Genomic DNA, 23276 nt, shown 5'->3' on the forward strand with positions numbered 1-23276 from the left:
ATTATTTAACATCTTATACAATATTTTATATTTATATAATGAAATAGAAGAATTACTGTCAACATAATCTTTTATAATCAAAAGGAAAGAAATATACTTAAAATTGAAATATTTTATATAGTTATTGGAAGCTTTCATTCATTTAGCAAACATTTCTTGAGATTTTATTCTGCACTGAAATATGTCCATTAATAGTTCATGGTAGTGAACTATAATTATGACACCACCATATGTAGGATATTTAATTCAGAGCTTAACTGACGTGTGTAGATTGTAATCTAAAGGGTAAGGAAATTCTTTGATGTTATTTCATGGCACAGAAACATGGAGCAGAGCGTCCCCACTGACAGCCATCATTGTACTGCCATCCTGGTATATGCCATGTGCACATACATCTGAGATATTTATTTTTTAGATGTCCTTCAAATTGATTTGTATACAACTTATATTTTTAAAATGTTTTTCATTTACTTACATATTTATTATTTTCTTGTTCAACATTTTTATTTGTACCTAGGAAGTACCTTCTGGAATAATTTTCTTTTTCTTGAAATAAAGAGTTTAAAAGCACTTTTAATAAGTGGATTTTGATGCAAAGATCTTGTATGTCTTTTTACTTTTTTTTCACTTTCATTTGGAAACTATAGTCAACTGTAGTTGTTATGTCATTATGCATTCCCTAATCAAAATTTTGTCCTGTTTCTTTTTTTGTTGGTTTTGAGAAGTCATATTATCTAACTTTTCATTCCTTTATAAGAAATCCGTCCTTGATTTTTTTTTAAAAAGCTTCTTTTTTAGAATATTTTTTAAAAATATTCTTTGTTTTTAAGGTATTCTTTCAATATTTATTGTTTGAATAGATTTTTTTGATCTGCTTGAAATATGTCTTTCTCAATCTAAGGATAGTTATGTTTAATTGTTTATAAGAAACTCATAATCTTAATCTCATTATTACTGTATTTTTCCATTTCTTTCTCTTCTGTCCTTCTGGTGCGAGTGAGTCCTGAAATCTCTCCTTCCTGGGACCAAAACCATTTTTTTTCTTCATTATACCTTTTTTTTTTTTTTTTTTTTTTTTTGCCACTGTGATTCTAATTTCTTCAAATCTATTTTCTCTTCAACTGTGTCTAGCCTAATATTTTACTTGTCACTTGAGATGTGAATGTTTATTCTTTATTTCCAGAAGTATAGAGATTTTCTTTAAGTTTGCTTAATGATGTTTTACCATTTCTTGTTCCTTAACAATGTTCATTTCATATTTTATATATAAAATATTAATATTTGCATTTTGGGTATCTTCTTTTGCAGGTTTTTTCTTGATGGTCCTCATTAAATTTCTCATATTTCTCCTACTTTCTGATATGATCTTTATTATTATTCTTTTCTTTCTCTTTCTTTCTTAGACATTATAAAACTTTGACTTTTATCTGAGAGTAATTTTTAATCTATAGATTTTAAATGCATTTTCCAGTTAGGGTTTGTCTTTGCTTATATCAGGTTACCATGGATGTTACAAACCAAGATCACTTTAAATGAAAATCTCAGCTCTCAGTTTTTATGCCTCACATGTAGAATAAATTCCTGTCTGAGAACCATGTCATTGGGAGCTCTCAGAGGATGCTTTTTAAAAAATTTCTGTTTAATTTAAAGCTTTAAGTCAAAATTGGCAGATTTCTCTATTCATTAGTAGGTTAGATTTCTTACTAGTTCACCACTGGAGAGACACGTTTAGATGATTCTAACTATGTTGAAAGATCTCTATACCTACATCCCCACTTGGCATGGATCTCAAATTTGATCTCTAGTCCCACATGGAAACCCAAGCTCTAGGCTACCAGGAATTAGTAGATGTCTAGTACAATGCCTATTACCTTTCATTTACCTTTCTGTATTTATATTTGCCATCTATTCTGGGCCCCCCAAATTTCTCTTATTCTTCACTTAGTTCATTCAGGTCCTCTAAAATAACATATTTTAAAAGATCTTATGAAACAATTTTAAGTGGTTAGTAGTGAGAATTTTTCTGTAGATAACTGGACATCCTACTCCTGAAAGGGGTGCCTCACATTTTATACTGAAGTGAATTTAACCTTGCTCTAAGCAATAACATCTGTGAACTCACCAGTTAGCTATTCTAGTAAATATGTTATTTTAAAGTACACGTAAGAAAAATACAGGCACTAACAAAGGCATATACCAGTCTGTTGCATAAAATCTTGCTTGCAATAGCTTAGATATGTGTAACACATTTGTTGAAATGTAGGAATAATAAAGAGGTCTAGTCAGAATCTTTTTTTTTTCTAGTCTGAATCTTATTTCTATCACTAACTAGTTATTTGAACTTCAGGAAAATACTAAAAAAATTGTATTTACAATTTATTCATTATAAAACCAATAAATTATATTTGCTTTAAAATATTCATATAATGGTCGGATAGGGTTATTTATGTTCAGTTCTTAGCATGACTCTTGAAACATAGTAAGTGAATAATTATAGCTCATTATTTTATTCAAAACATGTTTATTTAGTTTGCCCTTGTCTAGGTATTCTTTTAGATGTGGTGAATACACAGATGTACAATGTAGACACATTCCCCATCCTCATGAAAAGACAGGCAGTGAACTAATAAATATGTGATACATATTGAGAGTACCACATGTTATATTATGAAGAAAAATAGAAAAATGATGCTAGATGGGAGACAGAGTTGATTAGGGAAGGAACATTATTTTACATAAAATGGTCTGTTAGAAAGAAACCATATTTTACATAAAATGATCCATTTGAAAGAGGCCAAATCATCCAGTGTCTTGTAGATTGATATCATGAAGTTTCTATTTCATTCTCTTTTGTCATGGAGAAGCCATAGGAAAATACTGAGCATAAGGATGACAGAGTCCAATTTAAGTTTTAGACAGACCAATCTGGCTGTTCCAGAGAAAATAAAATGTGGAAGAACTACAATAGTGAAAGCTAGTAAAGCAGTTAGAAGGCTATTGCAGTAATGAAGATGAGAAATTATAGTGACTTGGATTAAGAGAGATTGTGGAGGTAGTGAGAAGCATTGGATACTATCATACTCTGATGTTAGAATTAATAGAGCTTGCTGATAGATTGGATATGGGGTGTGAAGGAAAGATGACAAAAGTGAGCCATAGGTTTTTAGTATGAGCACTAGGTAAATTATGTGACATTTATTAAGGGGGATTATGGAAGTCATAGATACAAGTCACGGGAGAGATGGCCATACATGTCATCTCGGTTTGCTTAGGAAAATCCTGTATCTCAACCACTGTAGCATCTTTTGTAGATTTTAATTTTTTTTAATGACTCACATTTTTACAGTGTTTTCATTCAAATTAGCTCAGTTGGTTTGATAGACCTTCATTTTGTACGTTCACCTTCTGCCATGTTCTTCTCTGATAGTATTTGTCTTGTCTAAATGCACATGCGTTTTCCTTGTAGTTGTATCAGTTATTGCTTCACATATTTTGAAGCTCTGTGAGCTGCATATATATTTGTGATTGTTTATTTTCTTGATTAATTGAGCCATTTAAGATTATGATATCATTTTTAAAAAAAGATTTTATTTATTTATTCATTAGTGACACACAGAGAGAGAGAGAGAGAGAGAGAGAGAGAGAGAGAGGTAGAGACAGGCAGAGGGAGAAGAGGCTCCATGCGGGGAGCCCTCTGTGCGACTCGATCCCAGGACTCCAGGATCACGCCCTGGGCCGAAGGTAGGCGCTAAACCGCTGAGCCATCCAGGCGTCCCTAAGATTATGATATCATTTGAATATCCTGGTAATATTCTTTGTTCTGAAATATAATCTGATATTAATATAGCCACTCCTACTTCCTTTGGATCAGTGGTTACATGGCATAACTTTTCTATTATTTACTTTTAACCTATTTACATTATTATAAATAAAGTGGGTTTCTTGTAGGCAATATAAAGTTGGATGCATTTATTAAAAATCATAATTTGAGAATCTGTTTTTGAATTGATGTGTTTGTACCATTTGTATTTAATATAATTATTGATACAGTAGGATATAGGTCTACCATGTAATTATTTGTCTTCTGTTTATATTTTTACCCTCTGCTCTTTGCTTACCTTTTATTTTTTTATTACTTATATTTTATTATCTAATTTTTTTTTTAAAGAAGCAGCTTCTTTTTATTTATTTATTTCACACACAGAGAGAGAGGCAGAGACACAGGCAGAGGGAGAAGCAGGCTCCATGCACCGGGAGCCCGAAGTGGGATTCGATCCCGGGTCTCCAGGATCGCGCCCTGGGCCAAAGGCAGGCGCCAAACCACTGCGCCACCCAGGGATCCCCTTATTATCTAATTTTAATCTACTTACTGGCTTATTGGCTATATTTTGTTGTTTCAGTTTTCTAGTGGTTATTTCTTTTTTTTTTCTAATGGTTATTTCTAAGGGATAAATACATGTACTTTAGTCTAATTAGAGTTAATATTATACAATCACAAGTAAAACATAGAACCTGAATATCTACACTGTCTTAATCACCTGCACAATTTTATTTTGCTTTTATCATCCATATTCACTTAGAAAACATGAAAGGTGAATTATAGACTCATTTACCACATTATTTACATTATTTGTTGTATTCTTATTCCTAGAGTTCCACGTTTCTCTTTGGAATCATTTCCCTTCAACTTACATACCTTCTTTTAGCGTTTATCATAGTGCAGTTTTTCTGTGATGGATCCTCTCAGTTTTCTGTCATCTTTGTTTATTTAGCTTTATAGCTAAAGAATATTTTCATTTGATGCAAAAATCTAGGTTGACATTTCATCTAACACTTTATAGACATACTGCCATTGTTTCTGTTGAAAATCTACTGCCATTTAAGTCATCACAACTTTATATACAATATGCCAATTTTCTTTTATTGATTCAAGATTTGTTTATTTATATTTTATTTTCTGCAATATGATTACACTATGGCTGAGTTGGCATATGTGTATGTGTGTGTGTGTGTGTGTGTGTGTGTGTGTATTGGAGTTTGTCCTCTGTGGGGTATGCCGAGCATCTTCAATCATTTAGTTTATTATTTTTATCCAATTTGCAAGATGTGCAGAATGTATTTCTTCAAATACTTCTGATATGCCAATCACCTTATCCTGTCTCTCTGGGAGTTAAAGGACAACAGTTGTAGATCGTTTGATACTGTCCTAAGGTCTTTGTAAATCTACTCATTCTTTTGTTTGTTTCATGATGTTTGTCATATATGTGTAGTTTCTTAGGGCTTCTGTTAACAAATACCACAAACAATCAGGCTTAAAACAGCAGAAACATTTTCTCATGATTTTGGAGCCTAGAAGTAAAAAATCAAGATGTCAGCATGATATGCTCCCTCTGAGACTCTGAGTAACATCCTTTCTTGTTTCTTCATAGCTTCTTGTGGTGGCCATCCATCATTGGCATCCTTGATTTGCAGCTACATCACTCTAATCTCTGCCTCTGTTATCACATAGTTTCTTCCTGTGTGTCTATCTCCCCATTTTTATAAGGACACCAGTCATATTGGATTAAGGGCTCACTCTACCCTAGTATGACTCATCTTAACTAATAACATCTGCAATGACTCTATTTCCAATAAAGTCACATTCTTAGGTTCTGGGAAGGACATGAATTTTGGGGGGATATTATTTAACCCAGGGCAAAATTATATAATTTCTACTTATATGAGGAAAATTTTATGGGTCCAGTGACTCTATTGTCACCCCCATTCTGATATTGAGTCCATTACAGTGAATTTTTTGTTTCAGATATTGTAATTTTCAGTTAAAATTTTCAGTTATACCTCTTATTTTCTAATTTTCCTTCTGGGAACTTTTCATTCTACATTCATTTTAATATTGTTCTGTTTTATGTTACAAAGAATAATTATGATAGATGATTTAAAGATTTTTTTTGTAATTGTGACCTCTGAGTCATTGCAGATGATCCGCCATAATGCTACAAGATAAATGCTAAAGGATGGTCTTCAAGTAAAAGAGAAATGACATAATCTAGGTGTTACTATCTTTTGATTGCCCTTTGTCATAAATATGTTCAGATTTTCACAATTCTTTATATTTCAGGAATTTTGGATTCTCTCCTAGAAATTCTGACCATTATTTCTTGGTAACTTGAGTACTTTACTGTCCTATAGAAAATTTTATTTTTGTTTCACTAGATGCTATGGACTGAATCGTATCTTCTCAAAATTCATATGGTGAAGTCGGAATTCTCAATGTGATTATATTTAGAAATGGGGCCTTAAGTAGGTAATTAAGATTAAGTTAGAACCTAATCCAATGGGACTAGTATCTTTATTTTTAAAAAAAGATTTTCATTTTTTTATTTGAGAAAGAGAACGTGCTAGCAAGCAAGAGCAAGAGTAAGGGGAGGGGCAGAGAAAAAAGCAGGGAGCTCCAAACAGGGCTCTATCCCAGGACCCTGGAATCATGCCTGAGCCAAAGGGAGCCACTTAACCAACTGAGCTACCCAGGTGCCCAAACCTGGTGTCTTTATAAGAAAAGGAAGAGGCACCATAGTTCTTTCTTTCCACATGCACACAGAAGAAAGAGTGTATATGAAGACATAGCAAGAAGGTGGCTGCCTGAAAGCCAGAAAAGGAAATTTTACTAGAAACTAAACCTACTGAGGTTAATTTTGTTTTATTTATTTTTCTTATTTTTTAAGATTTTATTTATTTATTCATGAGAGACACACAGAGAGAGGCAGGACATAGGCAGAGGAAGAAGCAGGCTCCCTGTGGGGAACCCCATGAGGGATTCAATCCCGGGACCCTGGGATCAGGCCCAGAGCCAAAGGCAGATAGATGCTCAACCACTGAGCCACCCAGGTGCCCCAGTTAATTTTAATCTAGGTGAGTTTTGCTGCATTTGAATATACGATTTCTTGCTTCTTGTACTGTGAAAAAATAAATTTCTGGTGTTTAAGACACCTAGTGAGTGTTATCTTGTTTGAGCAGACCAATATAGTAGACAATCAAGTAGTTTAGACTGAAAGTTTTATCTTGCCTTTTATGAATCGTGGCTGCAATGTAAGTACATTTTTCAATTTCTTTGCTATGGTATTTTGATTCGCCAGCATTTACACCACTCAGAAGTTAGACTGGGATTTGATCACTGGTATATAAGATATTTCAGTTCCTAATGGCTTTATTATGCTGTGTGTGTGTGTGTGTGTGTGTGTGTGTGTGTGTGTGTGTTATGTGTGCAAAGCTTGATTGTAAGGCCAGGAGTTATGTCAATCTGTATGCAAAATTAGGGAATGCCTTTATCTTTGGGATTTATTCCAGACTTTCTGAAACCACTTGTTGTTCTTCTGTCTAAAAAGGTGTGATGTTCAAAAACAAACAAATAAATAAAAACAGGTGATTTTCTTAGAGTCTTAACCTCTTCTAATGTTGTATACTGCTATTTTCCCACACCTAGATTCTAAACACTGCCACATTCCTAGGACAGTGATCCTCTTCCTTCATTTTCAGTCAGCAAGAGGAGTGAAGTACTTTTCATGTGCTATAATTATGACCCACATTCCAGTATCCTTCTTCTATCTTTAAAATTCATGTGGTTAGTTTGGGTCCATCCTGATAATCCAAAATAATTTCCTTATTTTAAAGTAAACTTATAGGAACCTTAATACTATTTGTAAATTTAACTCTCCTCCATCATATAAGGTAACAGGTTCCAGGGAGTAGGATATGGACATCTTTGGGGAATTGAAATCTTTGGGGAAATGAACGATCTTAAAATCTATATTCCAGCACCACAGGAACTAGATTTTATTGGGGAATAAGACAGGTAATTCAGTGACTAATGTACACTTTTGATAATCTTTTCTACAGTTGTATCCTGGGTGATAGAGGAAAAATAAAGGAATTTATTTTAGATTGATACCTTATAGAGGGAGTAGTGGAGTTTTGAAGTTTAAGTTGTAGGAATAAAGATAAATAAAAAGGAAAGTGCCTAGGAAGAAATTGAAAATGAGGTATGACACACATTCAGCAAAATGCAAGTGGTTTACTATGGCTAAAGGGAGGAATGACTGTGAGTACTAATTTGAGGACACTAGCCAGACTTAGATTATCATATGTGTGAAAGAATATATGTATGTTCTTTCATACATGTTGAATGAAGGAAATTTACTTTGTTTTTAAAAGCGATAGGAAAGTAAAACTTCATATTTTATGCAGATAAATGACTGGACTTGATGTGTTCTATAAGATCCTCCATCTTCCACAACTGCTACTATTAGTAGTGGTGTGGTAGTTCTATAAAGAAGGAGGATGGACGCCCGGCAAGCTCAGTCAGCAGAGCATGAGACTCTTAAGGAAGGTGGAAAATTAATTATTTAAATGCATGCAGGAAATGATGTGAGTTTAAACAAAACAATAGCTATGGAAATGAAAAGGGGAAAAATACTTTTGGGGATTAAGAGTTGATTGGATGTGCAGGGATGAAAAAGATAAAGAGATTAGGATATTTCCTAAATTTCTTTTTTGAAAAAATTTATGGACCTTGATGAAACTCAGGTGAGATAAATAGAAAGAGGAGCAGAATAATATAAGCAGATGATAATTATGCTCTCAATATGTGGAATTTGAGTAGCTATGAAATATCCCAGGAGCTATTTATAGTACGCAGATAGATATACACATTTTAAGCCCACATAGAAGCTTGTACTAGATATAATTTGCTAATTATCATTCTTTTCTGAAGTTTAGAATATAAGCTTCATGAGAGGCAAAGACGATGTCTGCTTTGCTTACTACTGTGTTTCCAGCACATAGTAAAGTATCTTCCCTAGTTAGGTATTCAGTAAATATATGTTGAATGAATAAATCAGTTTGTATTTGATATTTAGTTTATAGATGCTGATGAGATCCCCTGAGTAGAAGAATGGAGGACTGAGAGGACAGTCATCAGGAAAATACACATATATATACTGTCAGTTCCATTACATACAATTGAAATGTGAGGAGTAATAGCCACAAAGATAAATGGGGACTCAGAAAATAAAGTATCCAGAGGTAAAGAAAAATAAAGTTCCAGGAAATTCATCAGAATTAGGTCAATGGCTAAGAAAGATCACATAAAGAAAAGAGGAAAAGTGTCTGCTAATCCTGGTGTCACTACAAAGATCAGAATGGCCATAATGAGAATAGCGATTAGCATGATTGGACAAAGGTTAGATCAAAGCACGTTGAGGAATGAAGGAGAAAGAAGCAAGTGAAAAACGTTAACTTACTTGCAATGAAAGGAAGGCAAAATATGAGTTATATTAAAAGCAAGGTACAAAATTAGCTGTTGTATATATACTAAATGGGATGAAGAGATAATGTGGAGATTGGAGGACACAAGGAAAAGTAGGCATCAAAGAAGTGCAAATTTATAAAATTTAAGTTCAAATGCTATTTCTTTGTTGATTTAATAGTGTGTTTCTGAAAACACATGCATTGTTGAATGGGCAGTTATACATAGGAGGATTAGACAAAATTTTAATTAAGAAGGTTTTGGTCAGTGTCTTGCAGTGAATGCTAATGAGGTATAGTGCATATATTGAGACTGATTTTCATTTGTGCATCAACCCTGTTAATAAGAGTATCTAATTAAGACATTCATTAAAAGTCTATAATGTTAACTTAATGGGAAAAAATTCAATAGAACTCCATTAGGTTCTCCTTGTTACCTTAAAATTATACAAGTTTAACAAATGCCTTAATTAGTTAGTAAAGGAAAAGAATATTAAACAATTTAATTTAGGATTATTTAATGTAGAGAATAGTATTTTCTAGTACTGATGCTTTATTTTATTGATATATAAATAACATAGACATATTTTTAAAGATCTAATAACTGATTTCATTATAGGTCAGTAATGCACATTTCCGTGGAGGATGTAGAAATGTGATATAAAAAATAAAATTCTAGAGAGACTATAAAGCCTTTATAGTAGTTCTTGTGTAGGTAAAATTCTCATTATTTTGTTTCCTTCAGAGCTGGAAGTTCAAGTTAATAATAGATTTTTGCTCAGTTTTCAAAGACTGTTGACATCATGTTGTATTAGAACAAAGAGGAAAGAACAAAGCAAAAATTTTGTTGAGATAAAAGACTTTTGGTTTTCATGCAGTGGGTGTAATCATGATGCCTTCAGTTCTAGTTGCAGCTGTGGTTGCGTTTTTTTTCTCTTAATTTTAATCTGGTGTTTTTCTGCTTTTTCCCCCTCCTTTATATATTCTGATTTGTTCTTAAGAGTTTTTTGATTAAAACATTTTATGATTAATAATAACAGTCGTTACAATATTCATCTGCAAATTGCCCATAATAAAAGACCTGACACAGTTGTAGAACTAAAAAAATTTAGAGAAGGCTTACTTCAAGAAAACTGATATTTGAATGTCATAATACTCCTTCTCAGTAAGTTCTGAATGCTAAAAATTAATCAAAAGTAAAGATTGTAGGAACCTGCTCCTTACTTTTGGATTCTGATAATATCAAAAGTCTTAGAGGAAATAAATATCTATTCCAAACCGAGTTGTTCCTATAATCTGATACCATTCTGGATGTCAAAGAACTATGTCATGTCAGTCTGGTAATTTTGACTGGCTTACTATAAAGCTTGTGCCAAAGACTTACATCAGGTAAGGCTCCATGGAAGTAGAGCCTGGGGTGGGGAATCTTGGTCAATTGCTGTAGTGGGGGAGAGTATTCTCGGTAGAAGGGGAATGAGGGACGCAGGTAGAAGAAGGAAAAGAAGACAAGTAAGAACGCTGTTTTAGCTGGAGACTAGCTACAGTTTGATCATGCAGGAACGTGCTGAAGCATAAATTGTACCATGGAGTTAGTACCACCTTGAAACAAGAGGAGAATTTTTTATACCCTTGCAGCAGTTAGTTGGCTGAAGGCTGCCTCAGAACAGGAAAAAGGAAGCTAAGAGTCCTAAAACAATGCAGCACTCATTCATCTAAGGGCAATTTGCTGGGTAAGGGAGTAACTTGGAGTTATCAGCTAACATAGCAGTGGGTAACGCTTTTTTGGGTGTTCATCTTTGAACAGTAATTCTCCTTGAGTTAAATATTTCCTTAGGTCTTGGCTTTACCTAGATTTTCTGAATTATTAGAACTTATATTTGAGTGTTTATAAGTGCTGCTGGTTGATTTTCAAAGTATTCCACGTGCATTTTTGTTTTTCCTTTTAATGTAATTATGAACATGATAGTCTCAAATTCCCTATTTTATGATTTTTATATCTCAAAATGTCTAATTCGGACTTTACTGGTCAAAGAAAGAAACGTGTGAACAGAGACTCAAGCATAATTTCTGAGTTAAATATCAGAACATTTTTATAGACTGGAAATAATAAAATTGCCTAAAACATCATGATAGCTGTTCCATTTTGTTAAGATTTTACTAAAATACATGTCAAAGAGTACAAATGTAACAGAAGAGCATAAATGCAACAGAAGAGATACAGAGGAAAAAATATAACACATTTTTTCTCCAAGTCAATGACATATTTTATATAAAATAACTGATTATACTCCAGAATATTTTCTTTCATTTTTTCTTTTTCTTTCATTTTTTACTTAAATATGTGGTGGTGGTCTTATCACAATTTCTGGACAAGGTTTCTACAGAAGGGTTTGTAGGACAAACTGCAGGCCCTGCTGTAGTATTTTTCCTGAGTGCATAGGTGATACTCATTACCTTTATCCTGGAGAGGATACTCAAACCTTCGAAAGCAACACTAATCTCTGTCATTCACCTCAGAGATGTATTATTGTTGATTTAGTGTCTTGGTGAGCAGCTGTGTGTAGGGGAGAATGGTTTCAGCATGTATAAGGTACATATAAAGTAATTCAGAACCTAACAAATTTATTTAAACATATGCCAGTCAAAGCAAACAAAACAACAGTTCCAAAGTCAAACATAGGAACAAGTAATAGCTTAAAGTTCAGGGTAATGAAAGATTCATGGAAGAGGTGGAAAAAAACAATGGATATTCAAAGAATAATAAAAATTGGACAAACAGGCATAGGATACTTTTAAAATACAAAGATTAAGTGTTGTTGGTATATGATGGCAGAGAGATGAAATGCATGTGTGGTGAACAGTAGGCCAGGGAGGTTGGAGTTGGGTGCTGTTGCATAGAAAAAGAAAAATGAGAACAAAACAGTAGAAGGGCGATTATAGAGGGTCTTGCATACAGGCTCAATAATTATTGTCTTTTGGGGACCAGAAATATTTGACAGACTCTTGAAATATGGAATATTATGAACAGAGCTAGACTTACAAAGATGGCCGTGGCCCTCAGCACTAGTAAATGGTATTTACATGGTAAAGAACTAGTTCAGAGAAGCAAGTAACAATTTTAGTATGGTCCTGAAGTGGGCACCCTAAAAAAATAGTCAAGATTTAATTTTATAATTGTTATTGAAAAAAATTGCAGATGTTCCAGTCACATTGCATACAGATTTCACTGTAACCACATCACAGAGGTCACTGACAGGCTAAATCCCACCTCTTCCTTCAAGGAAACAAAGAAAGGGTATACATATGGGCTACATGCACTTCTGCTGCCTCTTAGACTGACACCAAAAAACATGTGTGCATACATGATATCAGTAAGATTTCTGTTCCTTTATTTAAAAAGTGCTTTAAGGGCATAAAGGTCATTGCTATGATAACAAACCTGAACCACCTTGACATTTAGAATATATGTTTAGTATACAGAATCAAAGAATTGCTATAGACTGGTGCCAGAAAACTGAAAATGGAATTTCATACAATGCCATAACAGGAAACACAGCAGTCAATTGGCTGTGTCAAGGAAAATGTAGAATAAAGGAGCTTCAATAGGAATTAAATTGTTTGATTTAGTGTGTCCTTTTATTTTATTATTTTATTATTTTATTTTATATTTTATTTATTTTATTTTTTTAAAGATTTATTTATTTATTCATGAAAGACACACACACACACATACACAGAGAGAGAGAGAGAGAGAGAGAGAGAGAGAGAGAGGCAGAGACACAGGCAGAAGGAGAAGCAGGCTCCATGCAGGGAGCCCAACATGGGACTCGATCCCGGGTCTCCAGGATCACGCCCTGGGCTGAAGGCGGCACTAAACCGCTGAGCCACCCGGGCTGCCCAGTGTTTCCTTTTATTTGTAAATCCTGTTTCTTTGGTACATAAATGACATTGTGAACACTGAGGTCAAGAATGGTATCTTTGCAACCATAATATATACTATGGACAGTCTTCAAATACTGTGTTCTAAATTCAATGATTAATATTTACTGAGAAAGTTAAAGAAAAGAACGAGAAGAGGCTGTCTTCAACTTACCAAGGGGCTGGGGTCCTAAAAGTCACATAAACCGGTGACATAGAATGCTAGATACATGTTTCTTATTAAAATAACAAAAATTGAATTCATTCACTTATTCATTTAAACAGTTATTTGCTGAGTATGTACTTAGTTTGCTAAATACTACTAATAAGAAAAGTGAAAAGATATTTTTCCCCCTCTTAAAGATACTCTTTTATACTTTAGTGGAGAAGACAACATGACAGCAATTCAATTAACATAGCCTGTCAAATCCATAGTATAATAAATGTATAATTGAAGTGCAGTGGTAATAGAGACGCAGGTGCTTTTCTTTACTGAAGCAGACACAAAAAGCTCTACTGAACAGTCGATGGTAATGCCATCTCCCTTGGAACAGTGGATTATAGGGCCAAAGAGAGATTTCCCTGAATTTCCACGTTTCTCTCTCAGTCCTCAAGATAGCATGATAAAGCTGTGCTAGTGAGATGAGAGACTGTCTTCTTTCTTTTCTTTCAGTTCCCTGATTGGAAAATATTTGAGCTGAAGCCCATTTATTTCCAGAGTGCCCCTATTCTCGTTTTTTGTGTGTTCTAAAGAGACTTAACCTTCAGAAGCTATTTTGCAACTGATGACAACGTACTTAGGTTAAGCCGAAGTACCTATATGGCAAAGTTTTGTTCTGCATCAGAACATCTTCAAAATTTTGAAATTAATACATGTTCTCCCAGAGAGGGTGAATGTTATATAATCAGGAGCTATACAGAAGGGAATTAAACCAAGTTTCTGGCTTCTGTGGATTCATGAGAGAAAGCAGGTAAAATAATGGAAGATGTAATCTAGGTCGAGTGGGCATTATGGGAATAGAACATGTCAGGATACTCCTTTTCAAACCCTTTGTCACTTCATATTCCCATTTTCTGTAGCCAATTCTGGTTTTTGTTGATAAACCTTGTGTTTAGGACTCATTGCACAAGCACATCACATAAACAAATGGTAAAACATGAAATGCCTATGTGATGTATTCATAAGAAGGCCACATTTTAGTGCCAAATACCACATTAAATTTTATGTAAAGGTTAGAAAGTATTGCAGTCAAATCATGGCCAGTAGGCCCACCCATTCTGGGTGATCCTAAAGGGAAAGTGAGAGCACATAAGCAACAGATTAAGTGCTTTTAGCAGGGAAAGAAAATAATCTACCATTTTTCAATCCATGGATGTTTCTTGGTAGTAGTGTATGATGGTAAATCAAGTGAGATGTAATATGGATATGCAACTATGGGAACTGATATCTTGGGTGACTTCAAACAAGTTCAGTGGAAGGAAACCAAAATAAAACAAAAGCCATAAAAATCAATAGATATATGACTTATTTAAGCATCTTTAATTATGAAGCTTCATTTTTTGTATATAATTTAGATTTTATCTTTAATTAAATCATATTGCATCATATTGTACAAACTCTACCCAAATATCTTCCCAGTTTTTTAAATCAAGATAGAACTAGTGAAACAATGGAATATTACTCAGCTATTAGAAATGACAAATACCCACCATTTGCTTCAACGTAGATGGAACTGGAGGGTATTATGCTGAGTGAAGTAAGTCAGTCGGAGAAGGACAAACATTATATGTTCTCATTCATTTGGGGAATATAAATAATAGTGAAAGGGAATATAAGGGAAGGGAGAAGAAATGTGTGGGAAATATCAGAAAGGGAGACAGAACGTAAAGACTGCTAACTCTGGGAAACGAACTAGGGGTGGTGGAAGGGGAGGAGGGCGGGGGGTGGGGGTGAATGGGTGACGGGCACTGGGGGTTATTCTGTATGTTAGTAAATTGAACACCAATAAAAAATAAATTAAAAAAAATAAATAAAGTTAAAAAAAAAGAACTAGTGAAACAAATAAAAAAAGAACTAATGAAACTATGCATTATTCTACTTCTAATTACTATGTTTCTTTTATGTTTTTTGACTCATAAAGCTGTTATCATAAGATAGATGCCTCATTCCCAGGGTAGAGAGTGGGCGTGTGCATGGATCAGTCTCAGGTAGACATTCTGTTACATTTAGTCAAATTTCTTGTTCTAGTAAAATAGATTTTCTCCTCTAAATTCTTTTATGATCAGAACTGTTCACTCAGAAAAAAAAAAAGACATTATTTTAGTGTGTTGTAGACCATGTAAGTACATTCAGAGATGTATTTATCCATACTACTACAAAGTGTGAAGCAAAAATACTATTTCTTCATTTCCCTGAAACTATTCTAATTTATTTCAGTATAAGAAAATATAAGTTGTGGTTGACTCCAGTAATTTTAGTTTGATCCTGCAGTTTGAGCGTTCTTTTTAAGTAACTCTTTTAGATTAATGTTCAGTCTTTAAGAACCCCTCTTTTCTCCAAGTTAAGCTCTCTCTTGGGTCCCATTGGTTGAGGGAGAGAAAATGCCTCTGATTTGTGCTTAATATTCTTGAACTGTTCTCAGGCCTGGTATCTATTGTGACTAGTTTCTTTCCTGAGAATTAGGTCAAAATTAGTTTCTAAAAGTTGAAACAGAAGGATTTCATGGTCTGTTCTCTCTCTCTCTCTTTCTCTCTCTCTCTCTCTCTCTCTGCTTCGTATTATGCTATGGCCTCTTTGGAAAGTCTTTGGTCCAATTTGTTTTTGTTTCTCTAACTAGTGCTATTTTTTGTTTTGTTTTGTTTTAAGTTCTAACTTAAGTTCACATAGTACCCAGCTCAGGTTTTCTGCTCTGCTGCCCTCCATTAAACCACTACTTTATACCTGATGGTGGAAATTCCCTTATGGCATATTATCTGGTAAGAGGCCCTCAGCTAAATACCATGCCTCCCACAGGGATAATCAGAACATCCTGGTCCCTTCTGTGAATCCTGGGAACTAGAGAAAAAGAAAAACTCAAGACCTCCTAGTCTTGAAATAGTGTATCAACTATTTTATTTTGATGTCCCACTATTCAGACTGCTCTGGAGAGCCTATAACAAATCTCTTTCAAGAGCCTAAAACAAAAAATCTGAATTCAGACAAGATCCCTTATACTTGCCATTTTTCTTAAGTAACCTAACACACACCTTTATCACATTGCACCAAAGACCAAAGAGCAGAGATCACTTCCATGTGCGTCTTTCCTTCTCTTTTCTTTCCATTCTTTCTTATATAATCACCCTTGCTATAAGAAATTCTGGTGTTTTTTACCTTCCATTCTTAATTGGGATTGATTTTATATCTTCTTTCCCTAGGGCGAAGGCCCTCATGGCTTATACTATGGGCAAAAAAATCTATCCTTCCTACATTGAGGCTGAAAGTTGATATGGGGGGCGCTGGGAGGCTCAGTCGGTTAAGGGCTCCCTGCTCAGTGGGGAGTCTACTTCCCCCTACCTCTCCCCCTGCTTGTACATTCTCTCTCTCTCACTCACCCTCTCTCATAAATAAATAAATAAATAAATAAATAAATAAATAAATAAATAAACAGACAGATAGATAGATAAATAAATAAATAAATAAATAAATAAATAAATAAATAAATAAATATTGATGTGATTCATACAGTGTTGAATTAATAGGATAGAGAAATCCAGAATCATTTCTCTCTCGACACGTATGGTTTTAAAGTATATAGTAGTGTTGTAAAATAGGACTTTATTCATTTTTTAAAATATTTTACTTATTCATGAGAGACACAGAGAGAGAGAGGCAGAGATATAGGCAGAAGGAGAAGCAGGCTCCCCGCAGGGAGCCTGAAGCGAGACTCAATCCCAGGAACCCAGCATCAGGCCGAGAGGATCACGACCTAAGCCAAAGGCAGATGCTCAACCACTGAGCAAAGCAGGTGCCCCATAAAATAGGACTTTAGATGTAAGAATTTCTGTATTTAAAAATGTTAATTGGGGGCATTTGAGTGGCTCAGTAGGTTAAGCATCCTACTCTTTTGATTTTTGGCTCAGGTCATGATCTCAGGGTTGTGAGATCTGGGTGTGGAGCCTGCTTAAGATTCTCCCCCTGCACCCCCAGCCCTGCTCACATACATGCTTTCTCAAAAAAAAAAAAAAAAAAAAAAAAGAAGGAAAAATTTAATCATATTGAGGGATTAAAAATCCTGTTGTATCAGAATTTTAACATATTTTTCTCTTCATTGCTATTAAAATAATTCTAAAGCATTCCCTTCCTCTCTCCCTTACCTGCCTTATCAAAAACAAACTAAGCAAAAACACAGACATTTAAAAAAATTGAATGCCTCAGGCTAACTAGCAAAAAAGTATATCAGCAAAGATCCATTAATATTTTTCAAATTATTACCCATTTTTTTTTACCTTTTATATGTTATATATTTACATCCCTGATTAATTCAGATTATTTTTATGATATAAACATTAAAACAGTAGCATAAGCTGGATTCTAGTTATCTAGTGAGAATATTTACCAAATTGTTCCCTTGTGGTTCATATATTGTTTGCTTATAAGTCTATGTATGGATTTTGGCTAAGAATCCTCTAAATCTTGAGTGGAGAATTTTTTTGTGTATGTGCATTCATTAATCATTTTCTGAACAAAAGAACAGCAATGTTTTCATCAGTTTCTCATGGGGAACTCTGACACACAAAGTATTAAGGAACTTATCATTGAAGATATGGGAAAAAAATAAAGAATTAAGAAAGCCAAGTAAAATAAGAAACATAAAATGAGGAAATTCTCATTAAAACATTAAAATGGGGATCCCTGGGTGGCGCAGTGGTTTAGCGCCTGCCTTTGGCCCAGGGCGCGATCCTGGAGACCTGGGATCGAATCCCACATCGGGCTCCCAGTGCATGGAGCCTGCTTCTCCCTCTGCCTGTGTCTCTGCCTCTCTCTCTCTCTCTCTCTGTGACTATCATAAATAAATAAAAATTAAAAAAAAAACATTAAAATGGCCAAGCTAGAGTAGTGATAATATAAGGATAATGATAGAATTTCCCCGTCCAAATGTACTGATCTCCTCACCTGTCTCTCCACATCCATTCATTGCTTTCTCTATCTACTTTCAATACAACTGTCAGAGACCCAAAAACTGCAAATCTGATCGCATCAGTCCTCCCTTCGTAATTAAAGCAAGAAATCTATAATTCTTATTATCATAGTCTCATTCTCTTGTTTGGTATTTCACAAGTATTTGTATGTTAATTTAATAAGACAATGGAAGGATAAAGTATGGAAGCCAAACAGAGGAACTAGAGGTATTTGTGTTTTAATGTAAATAACTAGTTTGTCATGATGTTTTGATTATATCTTCTTTACTCTATATTGCCATTGTTAATTTATTTTAAACACCAAATTCATGCCATTTAGTTATTTTATGTGTCAGCATCCCAGAAGATAATGGGTTGGCGAATAAAAGGGGAGAAAAGATAAATGATTACATTTTAATAAAATAACTGATTACAAAGGTGTGAGATAGGTTGATGGAAATCAAGAATCATGGAGTACTTTCGGGCTAACAATGGAGAGAAACCAATGACCATAACTACTCATGAAAAAAAAAAAAAAAAAAAAGAAGCAGCAGCAGGAGCTATCAAAACTCAGGGAAAGCTGGTAGCTATTAGGAGACAGCCATGATACAGAACCTGTGGTCTTAAATAGAGGAGTGCAGACAATGCCAATCCACAGTGGGCCAGAGGCAAAGGAACTAAGACAAGAATATCTTGGGTCTTTGGTTCTCCTTTGGGTGCATCTTATTAGTCATACCCAGAGAGAAGCCAGAAAGCAAAGGGATCCTATTGATGTAGTGCGACAAGGTTCAGAACTCTAGACCACAGTGCTTGGTGGAAAAAAGGTCAAGAGTGAATCTGGAGGAGAAAAAGAGTAACTAGATAGTAAGTGTAGGATCAGAGAGGATGAAACATCAGTTTGATCTTTTGAGACTATCTTAACTTGGGTCAGTAGCTAATTTTCAATACCTGTTAACAGGTCTCAGTTAGTGACTACTGTCATTGTTTATTTTTTCAATTCACTATTTTGGTGTCTCTTCATATTGTATGTTTGCAGAATAAAGAGAATATATATCTTGTTTTTGTATAGCCCAAAGAAATCTATTTAATTTTTGAAAAGTGTCATTTTAACAATATGGTATGCATGTGGTTTGTACATGTATATGTATTTAGCATTGAATCTGTTGTTGATATTATTTAATCCTTAGAATCAATGATTTGTGCATAACAAGTAAAATGATTCAATGATTAAGATAGATGCAAATATTAACTTAGGCTGTCATTTGATGTTGTTACACGTTACTATTGCCAAATATGATGCTATCTGTAACTTGATTACATATTTTTATATTAAGCAAATTTTCATGTAAAATTATGTGTTTGCCAGTATTCTAGCCTAACAAAAGCATAACGAAGAGATTAATTATAGAAAAAAGAGTAAAATAGGGGCTCAGTCAGTTAAGCGTCTGCCTTTGGTTCAGGTCATGATCCCAGGGGCCTGAGATCGAGCTCCCTGCTCAGAGAGGAGTCTGCTTCTTCCCCCTCCTCTGCCCCACCCCCCTCATATGTGCATACTGTCTCTTTCTCTCTCTCTTCCTATCTCAAATAAATAAAATCTTTAAAAAAATATTTTAAAAAAATTTAAAAAAGAAAAAAGTAAAACATATCTATGTTGGAATTTATTTTTCAAACTTTAATCCATTTACAAAATGTTTTCTATATTTACCATTGAAAAAACAAGCACAGACTAACTGTAGAATTATATACATTCTATAATAACAGAATTATACCTGCATTATTCCTGTTTCTATGTTTTGCTTAATAAATACCTTACTTAGGATTCAATTTAGCTTTCACCATGATAGAGAAAAGCTATTGTTTTAGTTTCTGTTTGCAACAGAAGTTAAGCATTTTGTGCAATTTCTGTATAAGGCAGTATACACAAATTACCAGATTTATGAATGGAAGATTTCCAACTTTTTTTCCTAGGTAGAAATGCGAGGGAATAAAAATTGATACTGCACTCAACAGTTATATTAAAATGTGTAGTACATATCACTGTAGAGTGTAACATGGATGTCGCATAAATGAATTAATGGCTTCATTATCTACTGCTTAAAGAGGTAACAATACCACAGGGGCTCCTACTTGCTGGCACTTACTCTAGGCACTGCAGAAAACCCTCTCCAGTCTGGTAATACCCTAAGGAATTTGATGCAAAGTCTAATGAGAAAGCCCATATTATCTTACTTTATATTTGAAAAGTGGCACAGAGGCAACTGACTAAGCAACAACAGTATACTTATCAAAGGAATGGACAGAGATATAGAATATTGCATTTGTTAAATGGAAAAGAAGATTTTTAACATTTAAGATTTTTAAAGGTATTAACTTTTCCATATTCTTTTCATTTTTTTCTGAGATATTGTATTTGTATCTTAGCAAAACTTTTATTTTGCTGTTCTCCAGTATAATTTTTTTTTCTGTTCCCAGAGAGACTTACTAAAATATAATAAGATAATGTTATTTCCCTGGTAAAAAATGTAGGAGTGACTCTCCAGGACTCAGTATAACTCAGGATTAAATATAAACTCAGGATTCAGGATTAAATATAGACTCATCAAGCTGATAACAGAAGCATTCGTGTAGGCATCATTGCTCACTATATTGTACATTACTTCAGAAAAAAGAATGTAATTACCCAAATAGTAATTTTATGGATAAATTATTGACTTGTTAAGAAGGCATAAATAAAATTAAACAGATTACAGAAGATAAACTTGATGGTGATATGCTGACTGGATTGGAAGAGAAGTGGATCATGTAGGTGACCATATTTGAAGAAACAGCATTAATTAAGTTTAGAGTGAATAAAAGGGCATTCTAGGAAGTTGAAGAAATCCAGCAACATTTCATAAAATATTTCTAGGAAGACTTCAAAGCCTTAAGGTTTAACTGGATAGAAGTTGTCATCTTGAGCAAGAATTAAACAGTAATCTTATTTTTTTCAGTTCCAGGAATGAGAAAATAGTGTTAGGATGAAGAGATTTAGAATGCAGGTAGATGATCTTAGTTATGGAATAACATGATCAATCATATTTTAGATGTTTTTATTTTAAGATAAAAATGAAACTTTCAAGTGCAAATTTACTCTAGAGAGCTGAAATTATAAAGTTAGAGCTTAAGGACAAAGCTAAGAATATAGAAATTATTAGCATAGAAGTAATAGCAACTCAACTAAAATAACAAATGTGGAATAGTTCTGACCTGTTAAGAATGCAGAGAGAGGAACTGAGTCATGTCTTTATTCTTTTTCATACCATTCTTCTTTTGAAGCTTCAAAACCCACATCAAATAGCATGAAATCTTTGTGGGTTTTTTTGTTTTTTTTTTCCCCACTAAATAATAGATGATGGATAGATGATAGAAAAATGATAGACTTTCTCATTTATGTTTCCATAAAATTATTTCTTCAATTAAACGTTTTAAATTCATTTATAATATTTTTGTACACATATCTCTGTTTCTGATCCTATAGTAGACCCCATAGATCTCCTTGGAATTTTACTCTTAATTTCAGATTAACCCGCCACAGTTGGTAGATGCTAGGCCTTGTCCTCTATATATTTATGCCACTACTCAAACACAGGCTTAGTTCCTAAAATAAGAAAACTGCTTTTAAAAATTTTGGTATACTTACTAATGAATATCAGAACAACAAGACCTCCCTGACACACACATATAAATATATAGGAATTTGTAACAAGGGTTCAGTGTGAGTCATATTCACTCAAAATCACCCGATTATCATACCAGTTCTCAGATATGTTGATTTTCTATGCTTTTATATAACAGTGTCTTCTGAATTCTTAAACCTAGACACATCCTCCTTAACTGCAGCTGATGAACTTCATCTAAAATAGGATCATCTGACAAAACCTACCTAATCTTTCCACCAACAAATTTGCTAGTCTGTTTCCTTAATCTCTCCCTTTCCTTAGGTGATGATAGATGGACTTCAATCCTGTCTAGGGCTAGCCATTCTAGATCTTAACCAGTCTCGCCTCAAACATTTCCCCTTTAGTCTAATTCATTAATTTTCCCCACTTTATTGGATCATTCCCATTAGCAAACAGACATATGCTATTTCTCTTCTTAAAAATTAATACTCTCCATTGATTCTGCATCTTCCTGTAGCTACCACACCATGTCTCTATTCCACGATACAGATTCATGGAATAATGGGATAAATTCTTAACCTTTCCCTGAATCCTTTATATAGATTCTAGTCTAATAAACCCATCGCGATTACTATAGTAGAAATTCCAATGGAATTTTATTTAATCTCTCAGGAGAAATCAGTGTAATTGACCTCTTGCTCCTTTGTGAAATTCATTCTTCTCTTACCCTCTATGATGCCACATCCTTCTGAATTTCATTCTACCTCACAGCACACACTTATTCATGCTCTCTTGCCTGCCTCTCTTCTGGGTTTGACATCTAAATGTCAGACTGCCCTAGAATCTTTGTCCTGTGTCCTCTTGATTTCTCTGTGTGACATCATTCGATTCTAAGATTTTAAATGAAATCTATTTGTCATGCATCTGAAACCCTGGACACACCCATAAAATCCAGACTGGTATCTTTAAATGCCAACTGACCTGCCCATTAGGATATGAAGTAGCATCTTGAACTTAATAAAACCCAGTATTTCCTTGCGTATCTGCTTCCTCTACAGTCTCCCAACCTCAGCCAATGTTCCCACCCTTCACCAAGTTTTCTTCAAGACAACTTATGACACAGGAGAGCTTGGTTCTTGTCTCATGGAGTTGAAGAATGAATCTCGCAAACAACAGAAGGTGAATAAAGCGATAGAAGTTTATTAAGATACAGAGAAAGCTCTCATGAGTGAGGGAGGTCCT

General features: G+C 34.1%; 2 long non-coding RNA genes across 11 annotated transcripts in view; one reads left to right on the top strand and one right to left on the bottom strand.

Moving 5' to 3' along the window:
- LOC102156861 overlaps window positions 1–22907 on the bottom strand; it is a 147706-nt gene extending 124799 nt beyond the window's left edge. For 6 of the 10 annotated variants that reach the window (XR_005356584.1, XR_005356580.1, XR_005356585.1 and 3 more), the window contains exon 1: window positions 22762–22884. This is a non-coding gene — a long non-coding RNA (uncharacterized LOC102156861). Of the gene's footprint in view, window positions 1–22761 lie in introns of all 10 variants that reach the window. The other 4 variants (XR_005356581.1, XR_005356579.1, XR_005356578.1 and 1 more) reach the window with 4 other exon arrangements.
- LOC102156808 overlaps window positions 22824–23276 on the top strand; it is a 59326-nt gene continuing 58873 nt past the window's right edge. Inside the window, exon 1 of the long non-coding RNA XR_005356577.1 lies at window positions 22824–23213. This is a non-coding gene — a long non-coding RNA (uncharacterized LOC102156808). The remainder of the gene's footprint in view (window positions 23214–23276) is intronic.

Source organism: Canis lupus, chromosome 3 (genome assembly GCF_011100685.1).
Source record: "Canis lupus familiaris isolate Mischka breed German Shepherd chromosome 3, alternate assembly UU_Cfam_GSD_1.0, whole genome shotgun sequence".
In the NCBI taxonomy this organism is placed as follows: Eukaryota; Metazoa; Chordata; class Mammalia; order Carnivora; family Canidae; genus Canis; species Canis lupus.